This window comes from Erpetoichthys calabaricus, chromosome 12 (genome assembly GCF_900747795.2).
Source record: "Erpetoichthys calabaricus chromosome 12, fErpCal1.3, whole genome shotgun sequence".
NCBI lineage: Eukaryota > Metazoa > Chordata > Cladistia > Polypteriformes > Polypteridae > Erpetoichthys > Erpetoichthys calabaricus.
Genome location: NC_041405.2, coordinates 104,513,480 through 104,521,508, shown reverse-complemented (window position 1 = coordinate 104,521,508; position 8,029 = coordinate 104,513,480).

Sequence of the window (8,029 nt, the reverse complement as noted above, 5' to 3'; positions counted from 1 at the left end):
GACAATAAAGATATTCTGACTCTGATTCTAAAAAGGCTTATAGTATCTTTAATAACACGCAGACTATTAATAGCTGCTTATAGTAAAGTGTGACCAATATTTCTTTATTGTACTATATCATTATTATTAGGTTATGTGCATAGTTCAGGGTCTTGTTTTTAAATAATGGAATAATTTACATTTTGTTGTTGTTTTACTGTTTTGCAGTATTTGTTATGTTTGAGGTGTATGCTGGAGCAAATTAATTTCTTTTTTGGTATCTATCTATCTATCTATCTATCTATCTATCTATCTATCTATCTATCTATCTATCTATCTATCTATCTATCTATCTATCTATCTATCTATCTATCTATCTATCTATCTATCTGTCATAAGTCAAACCTTTTCTAGCTACAATATGCAATTTTAGAAAGTGATTTTGCTTCCTCGATGTCAGCCTTTTGAAATGATACAGATTCATTTTTCCATTTTCCTCCTCACACATTGTTATCTTTCTGTGTCTGAAGCACTATTAAATGCGCTCCTGCTGAATTATGAAGTGCATCCTTACGGTAAATTCACTGCTAGTGTAATAGTCCTTCAGTGACTCAGTGGCACACCCTGACAGACTTTGAACGAAGGTAGGATGTCTGAAACTACTGCAAATCAGTGTGTCCTTGAAAGTTAATTATGAATTCTCAACTATACCTTAAGAATCAGGAGTCAAGGAAATCCTTCACCTTTAAACAACTAATTTTCCTGCTCTTTATGTATGAAGGAAGTTCAATTATTGATGGTAAGTCATTAAATTTTCCTTATAAAATTAATTTCCTGATTTATTTTAAATGGTTTCTTATCTTTAGTTATCTTTTAAATATTGCACCATATTTGCATAGCATGGTGGTGCAATACCTACTTCTGCAGCTGGATTCTAGTCCTGGCCTGGCCACTGTCTGTGTTTGCACAGTCTAGCCATGTTTGTGCAGTTCTGTGCTCACACATCTGAAAGACTGAATGTTATGTTAACTGGCAGCACTTACCTGGTCAAGTATAAGTAAGTATGTGGGTATTTATGGATGTGTCCTCTGATGGACCGACACTATTCCCAGGGTTTGTTCCTGTTTTCCTCCAATGGGATGAGGATAAGCTCCACCTATCTTTGGATCAGCCTGATCTGAAAAAATGTTTTATGTGAGAGTGTGAGGTATGAATGCTGACCATCCCACTTGAAGTAAGTAATACTGGTGACTCTGCACTAAGAGCACATGGAGCATGCTCTCTCCACCCCCAGCAGATGGCGCTGTTGTACAAAAATTAAATTAGCAGTAAACTTGCCTTAATAATTTAATGTATTGTTAATATGGATACTGCAAATTCAACTTAGTCGATTTTTTTTCAGTTTTCCATTACATGCTAAATCCATTTTTAATTTAGAAAAATATTTTTTTGTGGATTATATGAAATCTTCTTTGTACCTGGTGCCACTAGCCTGTTTCTGGATTACTGGGGCAGGCCCATGGACCATGCCATGTTTTGGCATACTTTTGCTGTGTATCCCAAAGGCTAGACCCCTTTAAAATGACCCATGCATTAATTTTTTGTAATGCAATTTAAAGGTGTGTGATCTTGCATGACTTGCAATTTTGAGGGAGTCACCATCATTATTATGAATCACGTCAATAAGTATTTTGCAATACTATTCAGCTCTTTGTGCATTGAACAAAAACGTGAACTTTATTAATATTTTTTTTGCATTTCTGCTTTAAGTATTGATTATGTTCAGATATCTTTTAATACTATCTTTTGGTGGTTGTAACATATGACAAACAAATGTGTCACAAGATCTTTTTATCAGAGGCAACACAATCTGCACTTCTTAACTCCATGAGTCAATTCAAGCTAGGACCCCAGAGACACGCCAGCAGCCAAATACCCAATCCCTTTCTCTCACTCACTCACTCACTCACTCACTCACTCACTCACTCACTCACTCACTCACTCACTCACTCACTCACTCACTCACTCACTCACTCACTCACTCACTCACTCACTCAAATGCCCTCTGCACAGCTTCTTAGGATGGTAGATCTCCTTCTGACAGCATCTTTCTCCTAGAACCATTTGGCACCACTTGAATTTTCACTCCAGAAATGCTAATGATGCCATTTAATTATCAAATCTGCTTAGGCCAATTTAGAGTCATAAGATTACAAAAGTCTGTCCTGGCAACATTGGATGGAAGTAGGAACACACCCTGTACCATATGTTGGTATACCCGCTAATGCACAAACCCACACTTAAAAAGGGCCAACTCAGAGTTTCTAATTAAAGTAATATGCATGTCTTTTGGTTTGTGGGAGAGAAACTAGAGTACGCTGTGGAAAACCCAAGCAGACACAAGAAGAATCAATAAACGTCACTTGCTATTAAGGTTAAGTGATTTGCTTACAGTATGGAAATATATCTACATGAATATTTACTAGATATTTTATATATAATGATGCTTTGGATAATTAGAATATAGTATGTGCAAAAGTTAGAATGTATCATATGATTAAGCACTTGTTTTACTATATGATTCTGCAACTTATAAGACATTATTATTTTTAAAGTATATTGTAATCTCACTCCCAAATATGATTTAGGCACTGTTAAGCACATAGGTAGTTAAAACACTGGAAGGCATTGAGATTCACTGAGCCTCACAAGTAAGCAACCCCACCAATGTAAAAATGACACCCTGAAAGCTGAAACCAAAGACTGGGTGGAGGATTACCAATAAGAGGGCACAGGAGACAAACATGGCAAAATGCCAAAAGGTATTGGCTATAACCATAATAAATAATTACATGGATGAGCATAACCTAATGGAAAGTGGGCTTGACTGAAGGGTGATTGAACAAAGATGGCAAAATGTCATCGGGTGTTGTACATTAGCATAGGCAGGAGTGTCAAAGTATCTTATCTACATTAAGCTATTGTGGCACGCAGCTGGGGGTGGTACCCAGCCGGGACGCCCAGGAGGACCGGAGGAGGGCTTGTGCCTCCTCCAGACCACGAGGGGGCGACCACCCTGGTTGTGTTGGGGACCACGGGTGCAGGACTTGGAAGCCTAACCCTGTAGGGGCCCGTGGTCACCGCCAGGGGGTGCCCCGATGCCTTGGGAGCCCTAGACCTCAGCACTTCCGCCAGTGCTGGGGGGAAGAGGATCGGGTACACCCAGAGTCCTTCCGGGTGCACAGCCGGCACTTCCGCCACACAGGGGAGTGTCAGCGGAGGAGTGTTGGGAAGCACCTGGATGGCTGGAGTCGGGTGGAAGAGGACAGAGCTCAGAGGAGAGGAGTGGAGGCGGACCAGAGACAGTGAAAGGCATTGTGAAAGGCCAAGACTTAAGGGGTGATTGGTGCTGCGGCACTGGGTTTGTGCTCACTTTGATTATTGTATATAGTGTAAAATAAACGTGTGTGGTGAAAACATCATGTCTACCTGTCTGTGTCCGGGCTGTACCCCACACTATGTATAAAAATTTTTCTGTGGACCAAGCACAGCTTTTATTATCTTTTAATAAAGTCTAAACTGGACCCAGAAGGTGTTTGGACTCTGCATGAATTCCTGGCTTTGGATATTGTTGATTTGGGATTTTATCCTGAGGCAACAGTTACAAAGAAATGGTTTCTTCCTTGTTTATAGTCCAGTCCCTTAGCCACTACACTACATTGCTCTCCTCCTAAAGCAACATTGATAGGATGTAGTCTCATTACTCTGTTACTCAATGAGCTCTAGGATGTCTTCAGTCTTACACTTGGGGTCTTGTTGGTGCTCAACCTGAAGTGCCATATCTGCCCTCCCACTTTGTCTGCCTATCATATGTTTTGTTATTATTTGCTGCACAAAAAAAGACCTATAAGATCTAAAATAATGGGTCTACCATAGAATACAATATGAGCAAAAACCTTCTCATCAACAACAAAAAGAGAGAACTCACTATAACATGTAATTACACTTTATAAGATTAGAGAGAAAGTGAAATATGCAAAAACAAGAAGCACATTTTGCCCATCTGGTCCCAGCTTTGATTATCCATGGCACAACTCTAAACTCTTTCTAGTGCCATTAGGCAATGATCAATCTTTTATATCAGCAGTCAGAGATTGGGTTACTATTAATCCATAGCTGCAAAGCAAAGAAAACTGGAGACAAATGTATGGAAATTGTGTGACAAATATTGGTTGATAGGCAGAACTCCAAACACCATGTAAAGGAGGCTGCAGCAGCAAGACAAGAATCGCATGCATACTGGAAATGATAAAACTGCTAGTGATAAAATGCCTAAAAATAATATAAAAAAATTAACAAAACATCACAAAAAAATATATAGAAATGTAATTAAGTAGTTCCCAAGTTTTATCCTGTGGGACTCCTGTGACTGCGGGTTTTAATTCAAAACAATTTTCTAATCAGTCTGTCATTCTTGCTTTTAATTAATGTTATTATTTAATAAGCCATTATTTTTAAGTTGTTATTCCAAAAAAATTCTGAAATATTTGTAAACTTTACTTAAATTCCTTTTGCCATTACCTTTTTTATTCATTCTTTGTTATAGGGTTTGCTCATTTAATTCTATCCAAATGCTGTCAACACTGAATTCTGCAGGGGAGCAATGACTTCAGCGCCATGTTCACTTGTCTGTATGTTTTAATTTGGCATCCCATGCAGGGGAGAGGGTCATGTAGGCTCACCTCATAAGGCTTCAGATGCCTGCCATGCTGAAATATAAAAGAAAATACATGGATGGGGAAATGTATCAACTCAAAATTTTCTATGATGAAATTCATCTAATTGTATTTGTGTTTCAATTCATTCTTTTTTAAAATTAATTTCTTAAGATGTAGCCTTTTTTGACTGACTCTCCTAAAAACATCAGTGAACATGTATTTTGCAAATTATTGTAGTAAGAATTGGTTAAAAAATGTTGAAGGATAATTTCAGGATATATTCTTTGGGGATAAAAATCTTAGAAAAGCAGCAGAATCGTGAATATTAAGCATATCCATCACCCTGAGCTTTTCTAAGGGCATCATTTTCATGTAATTATGTATGTTTCCCAGCAGCCTTTCACACTAAACCATCATTATATTTATCAATGGTTTTACTCCATGAACATGTGAATTAGAAGAGAAAGCTTTCAATTTTTTTCAGTAGCATTTTCCTATCATGCCTGTCTGATCCTGATGTGCATGCTCACTACCGCGATAATAAGCATTCATTAAACTGAGAAAATTCCAATTCACGTAATGTGCTGTGGAATAAATAACTAAATAAATAAATAAATAAGGTTAAAATATCCAGCAATTACTGCTGTTTCCATTGGCGTGAATGGAGTCTTTTCATTCTTCCCAGTGTGTGAGGTGTATTGTTTGATAGCATTAGACCTCTGCCACCTCCAGTCTTCAGTTCCAAATGTATTTCTTACATGCAGTAGTAGCAGAACTTAAACACTGAATATTGCAAACATGTTGATTTCCATTGTGCGCAGGAGTGTATTTTAAGAAACCAAGACCACACAGTGTTCAACATATTTGACATTCATGGCCAGCAAAAATACTAAAGTCAGATGAATCAGTCCATAGAGTCTTTCACAGGAGATCTAGTTCCTAGTAAAGTGCAAAAGTCTCATTGAATCTTTTTTTGGCTTATGCATCCAGTTTTGCATGAATCTTTATGCTCTCCCTCAAGAGACTCAAGATAACTGAGTCTATGAACTCTCCACACTCTCTTTATCCCTTTACAGGGTCAGCTGACCAGACATGATGTCCTCTATTAGAGGGATCTTACTGGGTGGGGTTCTTAGTTGTTCATCTTTATTGACTTTCTTGGAAGTCAATTCTGTTGGCGGCCTTCACGTCTTTCCCTGCAAGAAAACAGAGCCATCTTCTTATATAGACATCCAGATGTTCTCTCTGTGAACTTGCATTGTGTCTGTTGAGCAGTTGGAGTGAACCATGACACATTTAACTTAAGCATTTTTAATATCTGCGAAAGTCTATATTGTAAGTATCCTGAATGAGCATCCATCTATACTAATAAAAGGCAAAGCCCTCACTGACTCACTCATCACTAATTCTCCAACTTTCAGTGTAGGCAGAAGGCTGAAATTTGGCAGGCTCATTCCTTACAGCTTACTTACAAAAGTTAAGCAGGTTTCATTTCGAAATTCTATGCGGTCATAATAGTCGACAACGTCCACCATGTTAAACTTTCTTATTTATGGCTCCATCTTCACGAAACTTGGTAGGTGGCTTCCCTGCACTAAACAAAACCGATGTACGTACTTATTTTGGTGGCATGACGCCACTGTCGGCCGCCATATTGAACTTTCCAACGGTCTTTGTTACTTATGGGCCCATCTTCAAGAAATTTGGTACGCGGGTTCCCAGCGCTAACTGAATCCTACTTACGTACATATATACGTCCATAGCCTGCAGCTCGGTTGCCATGTGAGGCGGCATTGGGTCCCCCATCCCAGTTGGCTGCCTGCCTATAAAAGGCTGTCCGTTGCTCCGGTCTCTTCATTCCCTTCGTTGCTTTGCCACAGTATTCACGTCTCCCTGCTGATAACTGCAGCCTTTTTATTTAATCCATGGCTTCTCCACTGTTTTATTGTTCGTTTATTACAATTATAGTTATTGTGTAGGTATTTTAGACTTAGTTTACATTGTTCAGGTACCCATTTCCTTTATCGTTCCAGCCGTACCCCCACTAACATGTCTATTGAGGTGATCACCATTGATCAAAGAACTGTCACTTACCGAGTGGTTTCCATGCCCAGAGATGGCGACTGCCTTTTCCATTCTCTGTGTTACATATTGCACGGCCATATCAGGCTCACTCTTGATATCCGGAGGAACATTGTGTCTTATGTATTGAATGACTGGGACAGGTTCAAGGTGTGGACTGATGACGGTACAGGAGATAATTATACTACACAGGAGCACTATAAGAGTGAAATACTTAAGCCCTTCACCTATGGTTCTGCATGTGAGTTGATGGCTGCCGCTGAATTGTTCAGTTGTCACTTTCAAGTGTACAGAAATGGCCAAATATTTTACACCTTTGGACAACCGCCAATGCCTCTTAAACATCTTACATTCACGGGTGACGATTTGAGTAGTGGACACTTTGATGTTTATGAATGTTTAAACTCTCAAAAGCTGGATGTGAAGTTATCGATGAAACCCATTTCAATTCAAACGCCTCCAATTTCCAGTAAGGCTCTGCTTCGCAATGACAATTAATAAGTCTCAGGGACAGACCCTACAAATGGTTTGCATTGATTTGAGGCAAGATTGCTTTTCACATGGCCAACTGTACGTTGCATGCTCAAGAGTAAGCTCAGCGCACAGCTTGGTCATATTACAACCGGAGGGCCGAACTGACAACGTGGTATACAAAGAGATCCTTAACAAATAATTATTGGTATATTTTCCCTCAGTTTAAAAAGGTTTACTTTTCCTCTTAATAAAAATTTTAAAGCAGTACTTTGCTGCTGTTAAGTGCAGATATTTTGCTAGATATATAATAAAATGCTAAGGTCTGTGTCTGCATCCGGTCCATTAGAGCAATCTGATTCATCACTTTGGCTTTGGTGTGATTGGTCAGTTTGGCTTTTATGGTATGATCAAAAGAGGTAGTGCAAGTGAGACAACACATAACGAAGGGTAAAGGCATAGGAGGCATGCTGAGAGTCACATTCAAAGATGGGAAATATAAAAGCAGTCAGGAGACAAGCAAGGCGCCCTGAAATGACAGACTCTGAGAAGCAGGCTTGACAGAGGGAGAGCCACTCAAGAAGTGTTCAGATATAAAAGGAAAGGCGCTGAAGGTACACATAGGGCAAGAGATAAAAACTATTTAAAAATGTATTCTGTTACCTCTTCGACAGGTGATGTGGCTAGTATATTATAATACACAGAGCTGTTAAAAATGTTCATTTCAACAAGTTTTAAATTATTAATTGTTTTAAGCTTTTTTGAATGTTTGTCCCCGA